Source organism: Pleurodeles waltl, chromosome 5, assembly GCF_031143425.1.
Source record: "Pleurodeles waltl isolate 20211129_DDA chromosome 5, aPleWal1.hap1.20221129, whole genome shotgun sequence".
NCBI lineage: Eukaryota > Metazoa > Chordata > Amphibia > Caudata > Salamandridae > Pleurodeles > Pleurodeles waltl.
The window spans coordinates 117,852,134-117,875,241 of record NC_090444.1 but is presented as its reverse complement, the minus strand read 5'-3'; the positions used below and the strand labels follow the sequence as shown (position 1 = coordinate 117,875,241).

At 45.2% G+C, this 23,108-nt stretch overlaps 1 protein-coding gene across 1 annotated transcript in view; it reads right to left on the bottom strand.

Moving 5' to 3' along the window:
• The window catches only part of LOC138295451 (uncharacterized), a 285,396-nt gene extending 262,600 nt beyond the window's left edge, over window positions 1–22,796 (bottom strand). Inside the window, exon 1 of the mRNA XM_069233766.1 lies at window positions 22,554–22,796. The gene's annotated coding sequence lies outside the window, so the exon portion shown is untranslated. The remainder of the gene's footprint in view (window positions 1–22,553) is intronic.
• Between the last annotated feature and the right edge of the window lie 312 nt (window positions 22,797–23,108).

Sequence of the window (23,108 nt, the reverse complement as noted above, 5' to 3'; positions counted from 1 at the left end):
GGGACCCACGTCTGGGCATTCCCTTCCAACTGAGGGCAACTTTAGCAACACAAAAGGATGATGGACGGAGTGCTGAACAATGCAAACACTCACCCCCAGTCACAGATCTGGGTTTAATCCATCGTTCTTTTGCTCACCATGCCACCCCAGTATGGGACCATATGCAAATCAGTCTTGCCCCTGTTCCTCATGGGAACAGTCCACCCCGAACTGCCACGCCAGGTCCTCCCTGGACCAGAAACAAGCATCCTGGGACTGGTTTCAGGGTAGCACTTAGGTGCAAAAGATGTAGTCTAATGGCCACAGCTACACTCCACTCCACTCCAGTCCAGTCCAGTCCAGTCTACCCCACTCCACTCTAAACAAATCTACCCCACTCAGTGTACCTCACCTCCATCTAACCCACTCCAATCTACCCCTATCTGCCACAAACTACCCCTATCTCAACACTCAGTTCTATTCGACTCTACTCCAATCCACTCAAATCCTCTGCACATTGCTCTAATCTACCCCATTCCAGTTCACCCTTCCCATTCCAATTCACCCTACCCCCACAGCACCCCACTCCAAATTACCACACTCCACTCCAATCCAATCCATCCCAATCTACCCCATGCCACTCTACATTACACAGCCCACTCTAGACACTCCACTCTACCCTACCCCACACCAATCTACCCAATCTACTCTAACCCAATCTAACCCCACTCCACTCCACCCTACATCACTCTGACCCACTCCACTCTACCCCACTCCTCCTCACTCCCTAAGTCCTCATTCTCATATGTATTCTACCGAAAGCACTTTCAGGCCCCCTATATTCATATGCACTTATGTGAAGGAGATGTAGCCTAAAGGCCACAGCTACACTACACTCAACTTCAATCTACCCATTCCACTCCAAACTACCCCAGTCTACCCCACCCCACTTTACCCTGCTTCACTCTACCCGCTCCAATATACCCTGCTCCAATCTACCTCACCCCAATCTATCCCACTCCAATGTACCCCAGTCTAACCCACTCCACCCTAATCTGTTCCAAGCTAACTCACTCCACTCTAACCCCAAACTACCCTGAACTACCACACTCTATCCCAATCCACCCCAATCTACTCTACTGCGCTCCATTCCACTCTACTCCAATCCACCCAACTCCAACCTAAATTGTTCCAATCTACCCCACTCCAGTCCAATCTACCCCACCCGCTCTAACTCACTCCAATCTATCACAGTCCACTGTACCCCAATCTACCCCACTCTACATGACTTTACTGTACCCTACTCTACTCTACCACATTCCACCCCATTCCACTCTACCCTACCACATACCAATCTGCCCCATTCTAACCAAATCTACCCCACTCCAGTCTACCCCACATTACTCTACCCTATCCTACCCTACCCCACCTCAATCTACCCCACTCTACCCAACTCCACTCTATCCCAATCTACCCTATTCCACTCTACCCCCACACCAATCTACCCTGCTCTGCCCCAGTCTACCCCATTCTACTCTAACCTACACCATTCCACTCTACCGATCTACTCCACTCCACCCTACCTCACCCCACCTCTATGCACCCTACTCCTATCTACCGCAATCTGTCATACTCTACTCCAGTCTACCCCAAACCGCTCCAATCTGCCCCACACCACTACACTCAACCAAATTTAACCCACTCCAATATACCTCAATCTATGTAAACCAAATCCACTCTAACAATTGTAATCTACCCCACTCTACCCAAATCGACCACACTCTAACATACTCTACCCCACACTACCCTACCTCAGTCTACCACCACTCTAATCCACCTCAAACAACTTCAGTCTGCCCCACTCCACCTCAAACCACTCCAATCTGCCCCACTCCTCTACAAACGACCCCAATCTACCCCACTCTATTTATCACACTCCAATCCACCCCACTTCACCCCTTTGGACTCCACTAACTTAGCCATGAAGAACAGCAGCCACACTGCTGTACAACATGGTTTAAATACATTGCAAAGCCAATAGCTCGCTCATTGGGCGAGACCTATTGGCTTTGTCAAAGCTTGTTTCATTCTTGCAAACTTGTGCACGTTACCACTAGGTCTCCCAGAACACATCAAGGCACAAGTGATCTGCAGATTATACTTATATTGAGAGACGAGAATTGTCAGACCTCTCACTCAGGAAGAAAATATTCAGTGTGTACGATATACTGTCCCATTACTCCATGCCTCATTTCCCCTGTCACTTCTACTGGTGCTTGAGCAGAACACAGAAAGAATCCTGTTTTTTGCATAAGTGGATAATGATACATTTTATCTAGAATTCCACTCTGCTCACCATTACCATTCATGCTGCAATTTTGCTGGTGATAAATTTGATATATGTTTCGGGACTTTGCATTGTTGCATAGTGTTAGAAATGGGATCTCTTAATGGCAGTGGTCTGCACCCTGTCCAAGTAGGGACCTTCACTCTAGTCAGGATAAGGGAGCCACACAGCTAAGGTAACTCCTGCTCACCCGCTTGGTAGCTTGGCACGAACAGTCAGGCTTATCTCAGAGGCAATGTGTAAAGCATTTGCACACATACACAATAACACAGTGGAAACACCACAAAAGTACTCCACACCAGTTTATACATATAGCTGATATTTATCTGAATGAAACAAGACTGAAATTTCAAAAATCCAACATACACAGGTAAAGATATGAATTTTGAAAGATTCAATCCCAATAAAAGCACTTAGAAACACAATAACTCCAACTGCTGCTATCACGGTGTCTTGGTGGAGTCGTTCACAACAGTTCGACACCACTCGCGAGGTAGCGCGGTGCCGGTCACGGAATCACGCAGACTCCAGGTACAGTACCTTAGAAACGAGACAGAGTCAAAGACATACCAAGGGGTCGGGGAGGAGAGGTGTCGCTGAGCGGTGTTGTTTTCGTGCTGCTACACAGACGGAGAGGCGTCAGTTCCTTATGGAGGTAAGGCGTCGGTTCCTTACAGAGGCAGCGGAGGTGAGGCTCGTCAGCAGCGAGGCATTGGTTCCTCACATTCCAGCAGGGTCAATGAGTCCACTGGGTCAAGATGTGATGAGGTAACTTTACAGGATGGCAGTCACACCAGGGGGCAGCAGGCGCCACGGCAGAGTCAGGTGTCATGGACATCGGTGACACAGCACTCGGGACTTCCAATGTGGAGTGACTTCAGAGTTGCTGTGGTGGTGTCGGGCCAGTGGCGCTGGGCCTGCGGCGGTGGTCACAGTTGTTGCACTTCAGCGGTGACCAGAGCTTCGGGTGCAGGCAGCGGCGTGAAGCCGGGCAGTGGCGCCAGTTCTGGAGGGGTCCGGAGTCAATGTGCCTGGTTCTTCTTATTTTTATGCCAGCTTTCACTCCCTAGGGTCTAGGAACTGGAGTGGGCACCACCTGGCATGACAGGGTCCTCAGCACGAGAACCCAGAGGCTGGTAGGTGAAATCTGTGCTGTCCCTGAGACGTCTTCACAGGAGGCAAACTCAGTTCAAGCCCTTAGTGAAACTTCACAAGTAGGATGCACGGCAAAGTCCAGTCTTTGTGCTCTCCAAAGCAGAAGCAGCAACTGCAGGCCAACCCAGCAAAGCACACACAGCAAAGGGACAGTACTCCTCCTCACAGTTTTTCAGCTTTTCTCCTTGGCAGAGCCTCGTCTTGATTGAGAAGTGTTCTAAAAGTCTGGGGGTTTGGGTCCAATACTTCTGCTCATTTCTGCCTTTGAAGTAGGCAAACTTTAAAGGAAAGTCTTTGTAGGGCACAGGACCCCGTCTTTCCTGCCCTGGCCCCAGACACACTTTAGGGGGTTGGAGACTGCATTGTGTAAAAACAGCCACAGCCCTATTCAGGTGCAAGTGTCAGCTCATCCCACCACAATAGCCCAGGAAGACCAATCAGGATATGCAGGGCACACCTTGGCTCCCGAAAACCGAATTTAGCAGTATTTCACTATCAGGACATGTAAAACACATGTCCTACCTTTTAAATACACTGCGCCCTGCCCATGGGGCTACCTAGGGCCTACCTTAGGGGTGACATATGTAGTAAAAGGTAAGGTTTGGCCCTGGCAAGTGGGCACACTTGCCAGGGTGACCTGGCAATCCCAAACTGCCCAGACAGACACTGCAGTGGCAGGTCTGAGACATGTTTACAGGGCTACTCATGTAGGTCGCACAATTAGTCCTGCACGCCCACCAGTAGTATTTGATTCGCAGGCTCCAGGCACCTCGCACCTCTAGTGCACTTTACTAGGGATTTAATAGCAAATCAAATATGCCAATTATACCTAAACCAATTACCAATGCAATTTAGACAGAGAGCACTGGCACTTTCGCACTGGTCAGCAGTGGTAAATTCCCCAGAGTCCGAAAGCCAATAAAAACAGGTTAAAAAAAATAAAAAACAGGAGGAAGAAGGCAAAAAGTCTTGGATAAACCACAAAAAGGGCCAGGTCCTACACACTGAAGATACAGAACCACGATAAACCAAGAACAGGATGAAGTAAGGTGCGAGTGTTATACCATGATATTCATGACAAACAGAAAGAACTGTGAACAATTAAGAAGGGGAGGGTACTCCCAAGTGCTTATTGAAAGGTGTGGAGGCTACTGGGGTACAGTACAGCGCCCTTCTCTACCATAGTTAATAACTACCTGGAGGTGTGGGTGCCCTTGGATAATATTGCTATTGTAATTCAGACTTACATTTTGGGGAGAAATTTGGAAAATAGTTTGTTAAATGGTGTGTTTTTCATGGGACTATTTAGGTGGGAGGTTAAAAGAAGTAGATCTATTGTATTTTTAGTAATAAGGTACATCCTTTTCCTCCAATTGAAATGTCTTGTAGCGAACGCCAGGCTTTGGGGGCACAAAAAGGAGCATGTAGAAACAGGGAAAGCAAATTCTAGCCACAGTGTTAATAAATTCTTGGTGGTATCCTCATTTTTGGAACTGGGGTGTGTTCTAGGTTGATTTTACCCACTGAGAAATACTGGTCCCAGAAGGTAAAAAGAGGGCAGATTCTCTATAACTTCACAAATATCTTCCTCATCAAAAGGAGATAAATATTTGACATGATGAGTGAGACAAGCACCTCCGACAGCAGCAGCCGGTCAGCAGACTCCCAAGTGTTCTACCACGGCTTCATCCTAGAGTTCTAATGGACAACCAGAGCGCTAACATTCATCATTGGCATACATTTATTTTGATTTAAATAAACTTTAAAACACCTGTATTCAAATTTAGAAATCCAACAATAAGTAACATGTAAAATACATAGATCGATAATTTCAGGAGTACAGTATAGTTAAAGCTGTATCCGTGTACAGCTTCTCGTTAGTAAGTGTCAAGTTTCTTAGTCTGGCAGGTGCACACAAGAAGGGGCACACGGAGTAGCAAACCAAACCACACAACAACATTTGTAAGTATAAAAAGACATATCTACAACTAGTAAAACCTCGAGATCTCTGCAAAGGAACAAAATATTTTTGTTTGGAAACAATTTACAGGAAAACAAAAAGCGCATAATGGTTTGGTAAGACCATTGATCACAAGGGCAGGGGATAGTAAAATCACAATTAGCCAAGCCTTTAAGAAAGATAACAAAATACATACAGCATTTTGTGAATTTCGTCAGCAGCCAGCGCTCATATATGTTTGAAACCATAACCAAATACGATTCCTTGCCCGCCATAGTTTTTAAATGAAAGGTAGTATCTAACTGAAAGTTACGTCTTCTTCACATGATCACTATACAAACTCCTAAGTTGAGACTGCCTTATTAGGGCTGGATAACTAGCAGGCCTCCCACGTGAGCACAGAGGTATGATTTTTAATTTTGAACCAAGAAATCTTTAACTACTCATCAAGCCTCATAAAATCTCTAATCATTTTCCGATTAAGCTTGGTGGAAACATTTGTCCAACCTGACATCCATAGCAAAATTGGGGGGAGGGGGTTAAAACTGTCTTCGAAGCACTGTAAACCTACTTCTTTAAGGCAAGAGACACTAGGGGCAGTTTGAAGCAAACCCTGAAAAATATGTATTTTTCTCCACTCGCAAAACGGAAACATCAGTGTGGCTCCAGATCTGTGCTCCATAACATTGCTTAAAGATGCACTTACTTTTATAGATATCAATCATGTACTAAAGAGGTTTGTTACCCTGTTTGCTTGCAAAAACTACACCTTGGGTCTGTAAAACCCGAAGCATTCTGGTTCGCAAAAGCCTAGCCCAGCTTTCTGATCTATCAAAAAGGAAACCCAGACACCCAGGTACTTTCTCAGGGGCATTGCAACAAACATTCTGGATCTTTAAGCCCATATGCACGACAAATGCCTTAAAACAATGTTTATTTAAATCCAAACCATCCTTCAAGTAGTTTGTTTAGCCCTTTTGTTGTTCGAGCCATCAGAACAGCGTCATCAATAGAACTGATATGTCCTTGCATCCTTGGGGTATCCTGCCCTGATTGTTTTAAGAAATCCTCTTTGCCATTTATGAGAGAAATAAAGAGAAGAGTGGCTATAGCACAGTATTGACGGACTCCCCATTCGGGCCAAATCAAATTTTGGCTGTTATCCCTGTACGAACCCAGAGTATCATCACCAACATGCATGAGAGTATGTATGGTCTAATGAATAACCTTGTTAATGCAATCAAAAGCTGAGCTAAGGTTCATAATATCAGGGTGTAGCAGCCACTGAGAACCACGGTCTATCTGTTGATCATCAGGTTTAAATTTAAGCATTGTTCTGTTGTGCCCAAACCACTCCTAACTCCATACTGCAGCTCTACCAGAATAATAATATATATGTGGCCCAGATCAGCATTGACATTCAACATTCATGACAAAGTGAGACACTCCTGAACTACATGTTGATGGAATAGGAGCTGAATAATTTATATAATAATTTCCTACAGCAAACACTGCAGTAAATGAACAAAATGAGGGGTTTTATTCTGGCATAGAAATTATGGTTAGTACTCCAGAAAGCTTAATTAAGGACAAATCTTCTATAAATTCTCAAATATCGATCTCATTCATGTCAGAAAAAATAGTCTTGCACATGGAGAGAAATGTACTTCCAAACCCAGCTGCTGTCTGCCAGTTGACGTCTCAGCGTTGTATTGTATCTTCACCAGAAAGTTATAATGAACAACCATAGTGGCAACCATCAAAATTCAGGACAAATGTGAGGCACTCCCGAACGCCATTTTCCTGAAATAGGAGTGTTTGAATTCCTTCCTATGTTGTAGACTGAAGTAAATGAGCATCGAGCTGTTAATGAAGAGATGACACCAACTGGTTTTAAAACAAGTGAAAGGAAGTACGGGGTTTTAGCCATTTTTGGCATAATATATTTTTATTAGGCCCAATAATAGATAACAAGAGAGAACTCTACCTAGAGTCAAACATTCCCTTTCCACATCGTTTACTTATCTGTCCCTTAACTCCTCAATTGAACAAATTGAGGCATTTTAGGTAGACAAAGGTCTTTTAAAAAAAAAGAAAAAAACCTTCCATTTAAAATCTACATTTTCTTAGCAGTGCAGGATGGTACATACAATGAATAGATTTCTACTCGAATGAGTAGTGAGACTCTCCGGTTCAGTTGCCACTTGGGCATTAAAGTTTCTCTTTTTAGCTGTTCCCACTTTCGTTTGTCAGTAGTTGCACCTACCTCTATGAAGGTGCACTGCCTTCTAAATTATTTGTAGTGTGAGTAAAATATAAAGGAAATGATAAAACATTTAAATATGTATTGGTATATTCATTATAAAAATGTTCCTCCTTTGTACTTGTTAAATGATGACCATTTGAGGTTATTTTATTATATTTATGTTTGCAGTTTTATATAGTACCAACTCAGCCCATGAGCATCCGAACGCTTTACTTGAGTCAAAACTGATCCCCCAGTTCTAAAGTCAGGGTTCCCCAGTTTCAAAGTCGGCAGCTCTGGTCCTAATGCCACGTCCTCTGAATGAATTAAAACATTTCTAAATATGTAACATTCTATATCAGACTTTAAAATGAGGCTCCTGTTTTAAAAATACCTTAACAACAATAATGGACCACACAATTTTCAAAGATTGGAAACAATTTAAATATTGCGTTACAATTTAAATAAGTAACGCAAACACATAAAAAATAATGTTTTTGGTCATTAACTAAATTTCAGACCCATCACCTACCACTTTTGCTGAGGGGGCCTCCTGGAGCTCAGGGGTGCCCTCGCACTGCGGGGGCTGCAGGGGCTTATGTTACACGACTGGCATCAGGAGTGATAAAATACATTTTCATATAAATATTCAGCTCTATGCACAGGAAAGTCAAGGATTCTAAAGATATCTTGTCCAGCAGCATCTCTCCGTTCAGGTGCTCTCTGTGAGATAGGTCAACATTCTAGGTATTTAATAAAACTCTGATGTTCACAGCCAGCGTCATTATAAGAAAATAATTGTGCTTGTATGTGGATTGATACTGTGATGAGGCTTGTCTCAGATACTAGTTATGAGTCTTCTGGGTGGGATCCAATAAAACTGCAGCATTTTTTGGTAGTGTGCAGTTGAGCGATTCAGGGGTGGCTCCCCTGCTATGGACGAGGAGCGTCACCCCCAACCAGCAGCAGCAAAACATTTATAGTAAACACAACCTCTGTTTATTATGTTTTTACTATAAAAGGGGCAGGGTCACGGCGTGATAGGGACAGAGGGGGAGTGCACAGCACTCCCCTCTCAGTGCGCATGTATGTTTGGCCAGTCGTCTCAGGCCTGACAAACATACATGCGCACTAGTCTCTCTCCAACCTGGTACTGCGGTGCCGGGTTGGCGAGAGCAGGTAGACGCTCCCACTCTGCCTTGCAGTGCCCTCGCTGGTCACTCTGTCCAATCCAACAGTTGCTTTCATGCTGCCAACAACGTGAAAGCAGCTGTACGATTGGATGCAGGGCAGGCTGGGAGCCTGTGCCTGCAATACAAGGGAAAGCAGAGTGGATGGAGCGGCACGGCGGAGAAAAAATTATTATTTTTTTGGTACCCCGCCACGCTCCGCCCCTTTCCCTCCTGCGTGGCGCAGTGTAGGAAAGTACCATCTTGCCTGGCATGTTACCCCCATATTTCACTGTATATATGTTGTTTTAGTTGTATGTGTCACTGGGACCCTGCCAGCCAGGGCCCAGTGCTCATAAGTGTGCCCTGTATGTGTTACCTGTGTTATTAATAACTGTCTCACTGAGGCTCTGCTATCCAGAACCTCAGTGTTATGCTCTCTCATTTTCTTGCCAAATTGTCACTAACAGGCTAGTGACCAATTTCACCAATTTACATTGGCATACTGGAACACCCTTATAATTCCCTAGTATATGGTACTGAGGTACCCAGGGTATTGGGGTTCCAGGAGACCCCTATGGGCTGCAGCATTTCTTATGCCACCCATAGGGAGATCTGACAATTCTTACACAGGCCTGCCAGTGCAGCCTGAGTGAAATAACGTCCACGTTATTTCACAGCCATTTACCACTGCACTTAAATAACTTATAAGTCACCTATATGTCTATCCTTTACCTGGTAAAGGTTGGGTGCTAAGTTACTTAGTGTGTGGGCACCCTGGCACTAGCCAAGGTGCTCCCACATTGTTCAGGGCAAATTCCCCAGACTTTGTGAGTGCGGGGACACAATTACACACGTGCACTATACATATGTCACGACATGTGTATAGCGCCACAATGGGAACTCCTAACATGGCCATGTAACATGTCTAAGATCATGGAATTGTCACCCCAATGCCATTCTGGCATTGGGGAGACAATTCCATGATCCCCCGAGTCTCTAGCCCAGACCCGGGTACTGCCAAACTACCTTTCCTGGGGTTTCACTACAGCTGCTGCCAACCCCTCAGACAGGTTTCTGCCCTCCTGGGGTCCAGCCAGGCTTGGCCCAGGAAGGCAGAACAAAGGACTTCCTCAGAGAGAGGGTGTTACACCCTCTCCCTTTGGAAAAAGGTGTCAGGGCTGGGGAGGAGTAGCCTCCCCCAGCCTCTGGAAATGCTTTGATGGGCACAGATGGTGCCCATCTCTGCATAAGCCAGTCTACACCGGTTCAGGGATCCCTCAGCCCTGCTCTGGCGCAAAACTGGACAAAGGAAAGGGGAGTGACCACTCCCCTGACCTGCACCTCCCCTGGGAGGTGCCCAGAGCTCCTCCAGTGTGCTCCAGACCTCTGCCATCTTGGAAACAGAGGTGCTGCTGGCACACTGGACTGCTCTGAGTGGCCAGTGACAGCAGGTGACGTCAGAGACTCCTTCTGACAGGCTCCTTCAGGTGTTGCTAGCCTATCCTCTCTCCTAGGTAGCCAAACCTCCTTTTCTGGCTATTTAGGGTCTCTGCTTTGTGGAATTCTTTAGATAACGAATGCAAGAGCTCATCAGAGTTCCTCTGCATCTCTCTCTTCACCTTCTGCCAAGGAATCGACTGCTGACCGCGCTGGAAGATTGCAAAACTGTAACAAAGTAGCAAAGACGACTACTGCGACCTTGTAACGCTGATCCTGCCGCCTTCTCGACTGTTTTCCTGGTGGTGCATGTTGTGGGGGTAGTCTGCCTCTTCTCTGCACTAGAAGCTCCGAATCTTCCCCCTGCAACCGCAGGCACCAAAGAACTGCATCACCGGTCCTCTGGGTCTCCTCTCAGCACGACGAGCGAGGTCCCTTGAACTCAGCAACTCTGTCCAAGTGACTCCCACAGTCCAGTGACTCTTCAGTCCAAGTTTGGTGGAGGTAAGTCCTTGCCTCCCCACGCTAGACTGCATTGCTGGGAACCGCGTGTTTTGCAGCTACTCCGGCTCCTGTGCACTCTTCCAGGATTTCCTTTGTGCACAGCCAAGCCTGGGTCCCCGGCACTCTAACCAGCAGTGCACGACCTCCTGAGTTGTCCTCCGGCGTTGTAGGACCCTCTTTTGGGACTTCGGGTGAGCTCCGGTTCACTCCACTTTGTAGTGCCTGTTCCGGCACTTCTGCGGGTGCTGCTTGCTTCTGAGTTGGCTCCTTGTCTTGCTGGGCGCCCCCTCTGTCTCCTCACGCAATTGGCGACATCCTGGTCCCTCCTGGGCCACAGCAGCATCCAAAAACCCTAACTGCGACGCTTGCAGCTAGCAAGGCTTGTTTGCGGTCTTTCTGCACGGAAACACCTCTGCGCGACTCTTCACGACGTGGGACATCCATCCTCCAAAGGGGAAGTTTCTAGCCCTTGTCGTTCTTGCAGAATCCACAGCTTCTACCTTCCGGTGGCAGCTTCTTTACACCCACAGCTGGCATTTCCTGGGCATCTGCCCACTCCCGACTTGATCGTGACTCTTGGACTTGGACCCCTTGTTCCACAGGTACTCTCGTCAGGAAATCCATTGTTGTTGCATTGCTGGTGTTGGTCTTCCTTGCAGAATCCCCCTATCACTACTTCTGTGCTCTTTGGGGAACTTAGGTGCACTTTGCACCCACTTTTCAGGGTATTGGGGTGGGCTATTTTTCTAACCCTCTCTGTTTTCTTACAGTCCCAGCGACCCTCTACAAGGTCACATAGGTTTGGGGTCCATTTGTGGTTTGCATTCCACTTCTAGAGTATATGGTTTGTGTTGCCCCTATCCCTATGTGCCCCCATTGCATTCTATTGTGACTATACATTGTTTTCACTGTTTTCTATTGCTACTACTGCATATTTTGGCATTGTGTACATATATCTTGTGTGTATTTGCTATCCTCATACTGAGGGTACTCACTGAGATACTTTGGCATATTGTCATAAAAATAAAGTACCTTTATTTTTAGTATATCTGTGTATTGTGTTTTCTTATGATATTGTGCATATGACACTAGTGGTACTGTAGGAGCTTCACTCGTCTCCTAGTTCAGCCTAAGCTGCTCTGCTAAGCTACCTTTTCTAACAGCCTAAGCTGCTAGACACCCTATACAATAATAAGGGATAACTGGACCTGGTGCAAGGTGTAAGTACCTCTTGGTACCCACTACAAGCCAGGCCAGCCTCCTACACGCAGCTGGACTGATTCACTGTAGCATTTAGTACATTTTGCTTATACATATGAATGTGGAGAATTAGGGCCTGCACCTGAGACACAGCATTAAAGAATAAAAATGATTTTGAATATTTCCAAATTGCTTTAAGAACCGCAAATTCTAAATAACAGCCAGTCAGTTCTAAACATATGTGAACGCAACACAGTGTACACAAAAATATAAAATTGCACAGCTATGGGCTTACACCTACATTTGGCGTAGAAACTGAGTCAATCCACCTTTTTAAAAGTACTCATGTGGAAGCAGCTAAACATGTACAAATGCACATAGTGTAAAACAAAGCAAGTGTAAAATAATTGAATGTAAGTGCTTCTTAAGAGTGTATTTGCACATAATTTTGCCGTTTTCCCAGTGGAGAAACACCGTCCCCAACAAGTTTGGTAATTATTCCCCCCCAAATCCATGTGATGAAATGGTCCATGGGAATGTCTGTGGGTACCCAGAATCCTATGAGCCTGTGGGCATTCGCCCCCTCCGCAGCAAGCCCACCCAAAAACATCCACATCCCGGTCCAGGGATTGTTTTATTCTCCTACAATATTACACCGCGCTTGAGTAAGATCATGCATGAGTAAATGGATTTACAGGGGATAAAATATCTGATTTTTCTTTTTAAATCTTCCTTGTTGTGCATTCAAGATGAATTTCCGTGCAGAAATGGCTTTGTCAATCAGGCACTTTATGCCAACCAGAGCTATGACCTCAATTATCAGAGCAGCGAGAACTGAATTTAGCAGTAAGAACTGAAATACCTCCCCCTTTGCAAACACTCTTACTCACGGGAGGAAGGTCCACTGCAGAGGCAGGGCCAGCTTCACGGGTGGCATGAAGTTTTCACCCGCACGTGGCACATTCCAGCTTGTTGAGGGAGCCGGAACTTCAGGTTCCTGGGACGTCATAATTCCCATGTGACATTACTGACAGCTCTATCTGTCAGGCGCCAGGGGTAGGGGGTCAGAGGGTATGGGAAGAAGAAGCTGTTACATTCTTCTGTCACTTTGTGTTTAACTTGGCCTGGTTGAGTAGGCGGGGCTCCGAAATGGACAGCCCTTACGTACAACGTGATCTGTAGGTCACGAGTTCAAATCTCACCTCTGCCTTAATTCGGAGGTCGGTGATTTCAGTGCCATTCCCGCCCGTTATTTCTGGCGCCTAGGAGATGTGTGTATGGTGTGAAGCACTATGTAAACATGTTTTTCAACAGTAAATAGGCGCTTTGCAATACACAAATGATGTGGCAGGTGGAAGCTATAACCTGTAGTTGTGGGTCGTGGTCCAGACGTGGTCTCTGAGTAGAAAGGCATGGGTATTGCATAATACTCCCAATGTAGGTGTTTGACGTTTTTAGTCTTCCTTGCGCCTATACCTCTAATCATTTTAGAAATGTAAATAATTTTAACGCCTCTTCCTAGAGTCTTTACTCACTATTCTGAAATCATATTTTGCACTGAGTACAACAGGAAGGATGCAACATTGAGTTAACCGCCCACGAGTAGAAAGATACTGCTCCCCAGCTCATGAGATTGAATACTGTTAAGGACGACTGTGTATTTCATCCTCCCAAAGTCGGTGAATTGACCAATACCAGCATCTTTTAGTTTTACAGCTCTTGGAAACACCGTATTAAGCGGTTTTTTGTGTGGATATTGTAGCTACTGGACGATAATATCACTGCATGGTCTCAATTTCCTACAAACATTTACTTAAATGTTTACCACTAGAACCGCTAGTGATTTAATTCTCTCCAGGTCTGAACTAGCACGATGGTTTTCCTGCGCCTGATACACTCTCATGCGCCAGCAGTGACTCATGCCCTACAGCAATATGATGCCACACAGAGGACCTGAAATCTGTGATCCGGGTGAAAGGGAAGGTCGCCGAGGAAGAATCTTGAATTCTTTCGCACAGAACCTCTATATAAGAATAAGTTCTTGAAAGTGAAAGTAACCACTGCCATTACTCATAGCATCGGTTCCAAGAGCAAAGGCACACCGTAAACATCCTTATATACACACGGATGTAAGAAAGAACGCATTTCAACAAGCATTGGCAACGCTAATAGGTTTGTCTTAAAACGGAAAGGACATCTTTAGTCACTGGCGAGGCTTAACATTTAATAACTCTTCATACATGTAATCATGCATCCATTCATCCAGCCACTGCCTCACTCTTACATTCACCCATTCACGTAACCAACTCAAGAAGCATATGCAAGTTAAAGTCAAAGAATACAAGAGGAAAAAATGAAGCTTCATAAATGTAGTGGGCATGTGCTTGCAACAAAAAAACATGTAGGTAGAAAATTAAACATAGCAGCCGGCGGCCATCTTAAATTGACATAGTGCATAATGTATCATTGTTTCAAAGTTCCACCATGGCACACCATGACACAATCATACACAATACTAATGCAAGATGGCCGCCTAGTGAATTTCGCACTGTAGAGGTTTCAAAGGCGTAATAATAATCCACCCACAAAGGTCGATAAGCTTTAACATTCTTTTCACAATGAATAAGTCAGGCCTACTGCCTTTATCACAGGTTCTCGCAATAAACAGATCATACTCAAGTCCTCTGACATATGGCATTAGGTTGTCATAAACAACTCAAGAGGCATAAAATGCAACACAACCACTTTTCAACTGAAGCACACTACTGCTTCTCAATCAAGTTGTATATAGTTACAGAACTCAACATGTGGGTGGAGCCAAAGTCCCTCTCAGTAGCACTTCTTGAAGCTCATTTGCTGTTCATCACATAAGGTTGGCACCATTTGTGCTGTCAGGTCGGATCTGCAAACCTTTTAAGACTGGACTGGAGTAGAATCCATGGAACCTGCATCCGGCTATCCCAGGGCTGGCAGCGGTCCCGAGGACTGCTTCGCTGATCGTGGTGACATCATCACGCAGAAGCAAGATGCATACTGCTCGTCCCAAGACCAGCACAGACTATATGCATTCGGATATCCGCTCCACGGCGGTGATGAGACACAGGATTATCACACGAGTGACCACATGAACATCTCATACACATTCTCACCACACATCTCTGCCTTGGAACCATAACCTCGGGCCCATCCTCAATCCCCCGCGCAATCCAAGCTCTTGCACGAGACCGTATCATTGAAAAACAGATCTAGGTTGAGGTCTAGGGTGGTCCTCTGTCACAGAGCAAAATGCTCTCTGAAAAGTTTATTATGCAGGGGGAGTGGTGGGCTTCGGGAATGAGCCACCCATCTATGCCCTTTGGGTGTGCGTGACACCACCCCAGGTTCTTTGCAGGATCTGCACTGCGCACAGGGGACATTTCTCCGGATGAAATAAATTAATTCCAATTGTAGAAATCCGCCCTGAGGCCCAGCTTCCAGATGAACTGTGTGCTCACGGCCGGTTTCACAGCCAAAGACTCCAATACATTAGTGCCACGCAGAATGAAATTCAGTGATCCTGTTTCCTATATTATACATTTAGAAAACTTTCCTTCCTTTCTAGATCTTTTTGAAAACAAGTATTATAAATGGCCATTTTTCCCCTAACATTTGCTCCCTTGATAATTTCCTGGTGGCTTTACAGATTATGTAGCATCTTTGTGCTATACGTGCAGGTGTGAAATATGCAGACTGAAACAAGGGCCGAATGTCAAATGAAACAATCTGGACCCAGGCACAAAGGGGGCAAATGAGAGGGCCAGGTGGTATTTACCGCACCCGGGAAGTACCGACAACACAGGGTGCAGTGTTTACTGGGTGTGGTGCATGAACAGGACCGGTTTTAGGGCGATGCGAGCGGTGCGGCCGCACCGGGCGCTGACCTCAGGGGGGCGCTGTGTTTAGCAATACCTTATGAAACTTGCGATTTAAAAGTACCATGCTTAAAAGTTCCTTGTGCGTCCAGCCTTCAGAAAACAATTAAAATGTCAAGATACCTCTTGTGATTAATGTACCTGCAAGGGAGAGAGATGAGAGTTTTGTCTAGAGGCAGGGTTGACTCCAAAAAGTACCACAGACGGTTAATGTGCCTGCTGCAAAGAACAGAACTATATTTTATGTGGCTAGCTGAGTGAATGAGTAAATCCAGCCTTTACGAGCGCTTTAAAACAAATGAATGTATGTGAAAGAGGGCCTATAAGTGCTTAATTTGTGCTGCTTGTTTCCAGGGCTGAGCACCGGCACTTATTTGTGAGGGCCGGGACTTATTCTTATGCCTCAAGCATTTGCTGCGAGCAAAAGACACATATGGGAAAGACGGAAGAAGGAAAAACTGAAAAGCGTCATAGAGGGAGAAAGTTGCAGGATGAGCTGAAGGGGCAGGGGTGGCCGTAAATGTATTGAAGAGGCCCGAGATGGCTTCAGGATTACGCTGCCTCAGTATTCAGTGCTGGCAGATTTAATTACAGCAGCCTTGCGTTTAAGAGAAGGGCTTTGAGCACCGGCACCTCTTTATTTACAAATTAAGCACTGGGGCCTATGGCAGTGAAGTAACAGTAGGCAGAACAGAAAACCGACCAGCAGAGACCTTCTCACATTAAGGTAGGGGTACAGACAAAATGCACTGTTTTCCATCCGGCTGGTAGCGAAACAGCCACACAAAAGTGGACTAACATGATGGAAGCCAAAGTGAAGCCCAACATGACGTTGCACTGTGTGCTCCAACCCCACGCGTGGCATGATGGCAGGCAGAATACCGGCCAATGGCCCATGCTTTGAGAGAGAATTTCAGCAGTTTGTGGTTTTCAGCAAGAAGTACTTAGATCCCTGAAATGGTAGGTCCACACTGATAGCCTAAAAAGCTGAAACTACAACTTCCAGCAAGATTAGTTCTGTTGGCTGAAAAAAGTCTATCAAATCTAGTCTTTGAATATCTAGGGACCTCAGTGAGCCCACACAATGATGTGCGTCTGTCAAACCTATGTCTATGAGTATCTAGGGAATGCGCGGGCCTACATATATATATATTCTATCAAATCAGAGTATAGGGTAACTTCAGCGAGTCCTCACAGGGATAAGCCTCTTTCAATGCTAGCCTGAGAGGATCAAGCCAACTATATGGGACATACTAAGACCATCAGTCGGGTTATTATGCACAACACTCTTCCCAAGTAGGCCACTCTATGAGCTTACACTCATGCCCGCAAGAAAATAGGAGGAATAGTGTGTTACTCGTCCTCCGACATATCCTATAAAATGGAAAGTAAAACTATGGTCATCCATAACTGAACATGAATGAACTATGGATAACCAAAGCATGTCAATGAACATGAAACATGCACTTAAATCACTTTCTTCCACCAGCACGATATAAATACTCCATGTATTGTAGTATAGTGTAATTCCACGCTGGAATGGCATCTTTTTGGGATGCACACTCAACCAATATGCACCATCTCTTATGTAATTAAAACTGAAGGTTTCAGCTGTTACTGTGGTTTGCTGATAGAAACAGACACGTGTGGTTCATGGAACTAGACTATAGTATGGGGGCGGGTTCATGGATGATGCAGTGGAATACGTTCAGGTTCATCATCCTGGAGCCTGACTTCAGTCTGTGACGTCACTAGAGCATCCTAACGTCAAACTGTGGCTAAAAAGCTGACCTCAGACTATGGCATAATTCCAGGCATCTGATTTCAGACTATCACTTTAAATCAGGAATAAAGACATGTTGGCCTCTATAGCAATGCATTAAGCAGAACACATTTTTAGAAGAGATGAAGGAGAAACATCTATAAATCCCAAATTCCAGGTCTCAGTGGGTAGACCCTTGATTCCCTTCCAAGAAGGAACAGTTGGCAGGCATGTGTTACTGGAATCAAATAAAATAAACATGCATACATCCTTTAAAATGTTTTCGAGTAAGGGGAGGAGGCAAATGGAGCTTCACAACAACAACATACCTTTCAAGTCAGAAAATATAATTTACAAACGTCCCAGGTGTAGCCCAGCCCCTTCGTAAGCTGCAGTCCTGGAGGCAGCTTTAATATACTGAGAAGAGTGTGAACAACTGCAGTCGGGAGAGTGCAAGCTGAACCAATGGACGTCTGTCCTGAGGCCTAAAAACAATGATGTAATAATAATTAGACTGTATTGTCCGGAGTTGTATAGCTTTTGAGATTTGGTGTTTTGTACTTTAATTTCAAGATGCAAATGGCCCTTTGAGACCAGTTTTCTTTTATTCTGTACATTTCTGGATTTTAGTCCTGTATTAAAAAAGGAAAACTTAAATAAAACTGCAAGCAAAGGATATCAGTCATTGGGCAAGCACAAAGGTTTTGCCAATGAGAGATATATTGACTGTCAATGTTTTGTAGCGGCACAGGCTGCCGGGCAATATGGCTTAGAGTAAAAAAAATATATATATTTGGACTGCGTCATAGCGCTTTTGTTTCATGTTGCACGGCAGCCCATGGAGGGAGTTTGGGAGGGGAGGAACACAAGAGAGGAGGGAGGGAGCAGAAACAATGGGCAGTGGGAGGAGGGCAGAGAAAGCAACACGAGAGGTGCAGGGGAGGAGCTTTGGAGTAGCAACAACAGGCAGCGGGAGGAGGGCAAGCAACACATGGGAGGAGCAGGGGAGGGAGATGGACTGTTGACAGTCACTCTTATAGAATGCATGGAAACAAAATATTAAAACAAAAGGTTCCTGCAGGAGTGTGAAGCTAGTGGTGGCACACTGGCTGCGGTCAGGAGCTGTACTTGGCACATGCTCCACAGCAGGGACAAACACTGAAGCACCAGGAGGAAGTAGAAGGCGAAGAGGAGGCCCTGACCAATAAGAAACAAGGAAATGAGAACGAAGTTGAAACCAACCAATGGATATCAATGGGCGGCTCTAAACCCATTTTAACCTCTATTTTTTTTTTGTTTACAAAAGATTTAGTTGACAGCGCATCAGGCAAAGACCTAAATAGAGATTATATAACCTGGGAAACTCTTGCCAGACAAGGGACTACTTTGAATCCATGCAGTGCCATGTATAATCAGTTTTGTCTTTTTGCTTTTCATCATTTTATATTTTTTTAAATTTCCAGTTCTCCGTTTAATTCTCAGTTTCTTTTTTTAAATGTGTATCAAGCCAAATTTGGCAACATGAGAATAATTTCTAGCATGTGAACCAGCATAAGGGGACTGGAAGGGATGAGCAAAGGGAAGAATTTTAGATGGGACAGGGCTTTGGAGCCAGTCAGGGACTAGTATTAGGCATCCTACACGCAGGTGACAAAGATCACATATACATATGGCCATACTCAGGTTTCTACATGTACAAACAAAAGTATCTGGGAGTGTTCATACCCCACAATAGATTACAACAGGGATTAAGATCCACAAACAAGCTTGAAAAACATGGGGTGAAGGTTTCCTGCTCACCTCACTGCACCCCGGGTGAAAGTCTTTCCACCGGGTGGCTATGTGATGGTTGGCACAGTGGGAACTGGTTGGTCCGATTAAACAATTTGCAACAACATCATAACTATTGCAGTATTCTGAATAATAACCGCAGGAGCGGTTCACTTAAAAAAAGTAAGATAAATATCAGTCTCTGAATCTGAACAGGAACAAGTGACTATTTTAACAGTCATTCCTTAGCAGTGTTATATTCAAATGTTGACATTTTAGACATCTTTTTAAGCCAAAACATGTTTTCCTAAATCTGGTTTGCTTCAATTGGGCACCTTGAATAACAGTTTGCCATCATTTGCTTTAAGCATGGAGTTCTAGTGTTTGTGTAACTAATGCATGGCCATTTTTAATTGGAAGAGCAATTTGTCTAGTTAATTCTGATAACCAGCAAGACTCCTCCCAGTGGCGTAATGTAAAATGATGGGCTTCCACCTGAAAATGTGAAGAGGGGCCCTAGAGTCTCCGATGCATCACGGCCATTCAATATTCACTGGACTTTGGGGTTGAAATGGTCCCCCCTGAAGGATTTGGGCCCCCTACGTTGGAGAGGCCTACATCACGGTCCTGGTCAGTCCAGCGCGGTCCCTTTCCCTCTCAAATGAGCAGTGCTCTATGAAAGACTCTCTTTCAAGAGGGCCCCACCCACTCTTGAAATGAGCACTGCAAACTCTGCCTGGTAGATAAACAAATTACTTGGTTTCTCTTAAGTGCTGCTTCTGCATTGGGACAGCTCAGGGCGTGCTGCAGCTGCATTAGGGAGAGACACATTTACAGACCTTTCATGAGCTGGAGACTTGGGGTCCCCGAGGGCTCCGTGGGTGCCCATTACACCCCTGCCTCTTCCAGCTATGCATCCTCCTGCATTACACTAGAACATGATGAAGTCAAATTGATGATAGTGCCCTGATGAAGACAACTAGAGTCGTGAAACACAAGTTGGCTCCAAAAGACTTCTAAACGTGGGAAGATCAGATCATTACACTGATAAATGAGAAAGTGTGAAATAATAAAACCCACTTGTTCCTGTTTAGAGGCTGATCTTTGATTCTGTTTTATTTAAGCAAACGCCTACTTCACTTTTCGTTTTGTAAACTCAGTAATCCAACATGGAATGAATCCGAGATTAGTTAGAACACTTTTCCCAAAAGCACCAGGTATTTTTTTTAATATCTTGCAAAAAATCCTCCTAATTTGGATTAAAAAAAAATATTATTTGATCATGTATTTCTCCTCCCAGATCTTTGCTATTAGCTGACAATGTTTATTAAAATGTTGGTATGAATGCAGCTACTCTTCTCGACAAGCCTGCCTCGAATTCTATCTAGGGTCTCCAACAAGTAGCTTGTGAGCTACTAGTAGCTCTCGAGCTACCCATAAATAGCTCTCCTGCGTGCAGCACAGCCTACCAAAACGGAAACGTTTATTTTTAAAACAAACATGTAAACTTGTCTGATGTGGTCATTACTAAAATTCTAATGCTATCCGTAGTTCTGGATGATTTTCGTCAACATAAACAGCTTTTTACTACAAGAAAGGTTGGAGACGCCTCGACCACCTGTATTAGTGGAAAGAAATGCCCCCTTTCTGTGTCTATTCTGCTAGAAGTCAGACCTAAAGGGGCCCATGGGGCACCGAGCAGTCACAAGAGGGGTGAGTGTGGAGACCGAGTGTAATATGCTACAATTCTGGCTGGATGGAAGATCCACAGAAGATCCAGACAGCTGTGACAAGTGGGTGCACATACAACCTCTGGGCACAGGTATGGTCCCCATGGCAATGGTTGTGCCTGACTCAGACGCCATCTTTGTGCACTGGGAGGCCAGACCTCAAAATAATGTTTCACCAATCTTAAAGCTAAAACACAGTTGTTGTTAGCACCGCAGGAAATTCGTTTAAAAAAATGAATCCTAGAATGCAATGCAGAAAGTGTTTAAGGGGCAAATAGACAGCTCGTAGACGAATGTCTAGGAACAAGTGCCTCGATACCACAACTCAGACTTTCAGCCTCCACAGGTGAAATCAGCACCACTCGGTCAGCTTACAAGAAATAAAGCGCAAAGAGACGCTCTAGTTTGATGTGTGACACCTATAAATGGTTAATATTAAGATTACCGCGGGGCACAACGTGACCTTCAACATCTGCGCTCATTAGATAAATATGAAATGTCATTGGATTTTCAAATAAGGAAGTTCGAAAGGTAAATATTGTTTTGCGATTGGTCAGTAACACCCACTGCCGGCGCCAAAGGACACACGATGACCCCTTTTGCACCAGCGCAAGTCGTTCAAAACTTTGCACCTCCATTACCACGTACGAAAGGACATCGCAGCCTGTTAGTGTGTTTTCTTGGAGGCTCGGGCTGTGAATATTTCTTCCTCACGTCATTTCGGGGGTGGGGCGAAACAACAGCTGGAAACAAAAGTTTTGTTGGAGTGACTTTACCCTAGTGATTGCCGCAACACAGAAAACACCAACCTGAAAGTTCACAGCAAGCACACCCGTTGCAGACACACTGCACGAGCCTGTGCAGCAAAGAACACAACACACAAGCCTGTGACTGAACCACTGAAACCTCTGACCGGCTCCTCGGCACAACAGGTTTCCAACGGGGCGCACAATTTAGTTTCCAATTTTCATACGTGAAAAGGGCAAGTCCAGGGTTTTCAGTTTGCATTCTGAGATTTGTTGTCCCAAAATACAAACTAGAAAACCTGAACTGGATGAGCATGAACCTGGAAAGCTTGAGAGCTGCGTGTAACTATTTAGTGCACTCTGGGATTTGTAGTCTAAACGTTCTTCTTGCACACCTGATGGTGTTTTTAAGGCAACTTCAGTACACTGGAAACTGTGTTCCGATGACATGAAGCAACCTGACAAATCCATCTCATTAATGCATAACCAAACAATACCTATCGTGTACACAAACAGCCCACCTTTAGAGTGCAATCTCCGCTGTCTGCCTTTCCAAACCCCCACCTAAAATAGGAGAAAGCGCAGATTATCGCAGAAAAAAACACAAAGGTTGTGGAAGAAAAGGGTATACTTACAGATCAGCGAGCCCGACTCCTTGCGGGGCAGGTCAGCAGGGGGCGCGATTCCCAGGGGGTGTGTGATCTGCAGAGGGGGGCTGCTCCAGGCCGGCGCTGCTCACCTGTGCCGGACGCCTCTCCCGTGTGTCTCACGCGAGCCGCTGCCTCCCGCCTCCGCCCTGCACGCAAGTGCCCTCGTGCGCCGGTCCTCTGCACCTCGCAGGCGAGCGCTTCCTCATTCTACTGGGCGACAGGTGAGGTCACTGAAGAGAAGAACTCAAAAAACACAATGACAAAAACACTACCCGGCGGTATGTTCATGCATTCCTGAGCATGAAGCCTTCTAGGTTCAGCATGTTGGACCCTGTCAAGTCACCCAACTTTCAGCCCTTTGCATTTTGGGATTTCTAATGTTGCTTCTAACTAGTAAGCATGTGAAGTTATGTTCTTTATAAAAGCTAGGACTGACTGAAGGTGCCCAATAAAACAATTACTCTTGGCAGCTCTAAAAACTCATAGCTGCCGAGTTTCCCCAGGTCCAATCGTGATGTGCTCTCCACTCCAGGTTTTTTT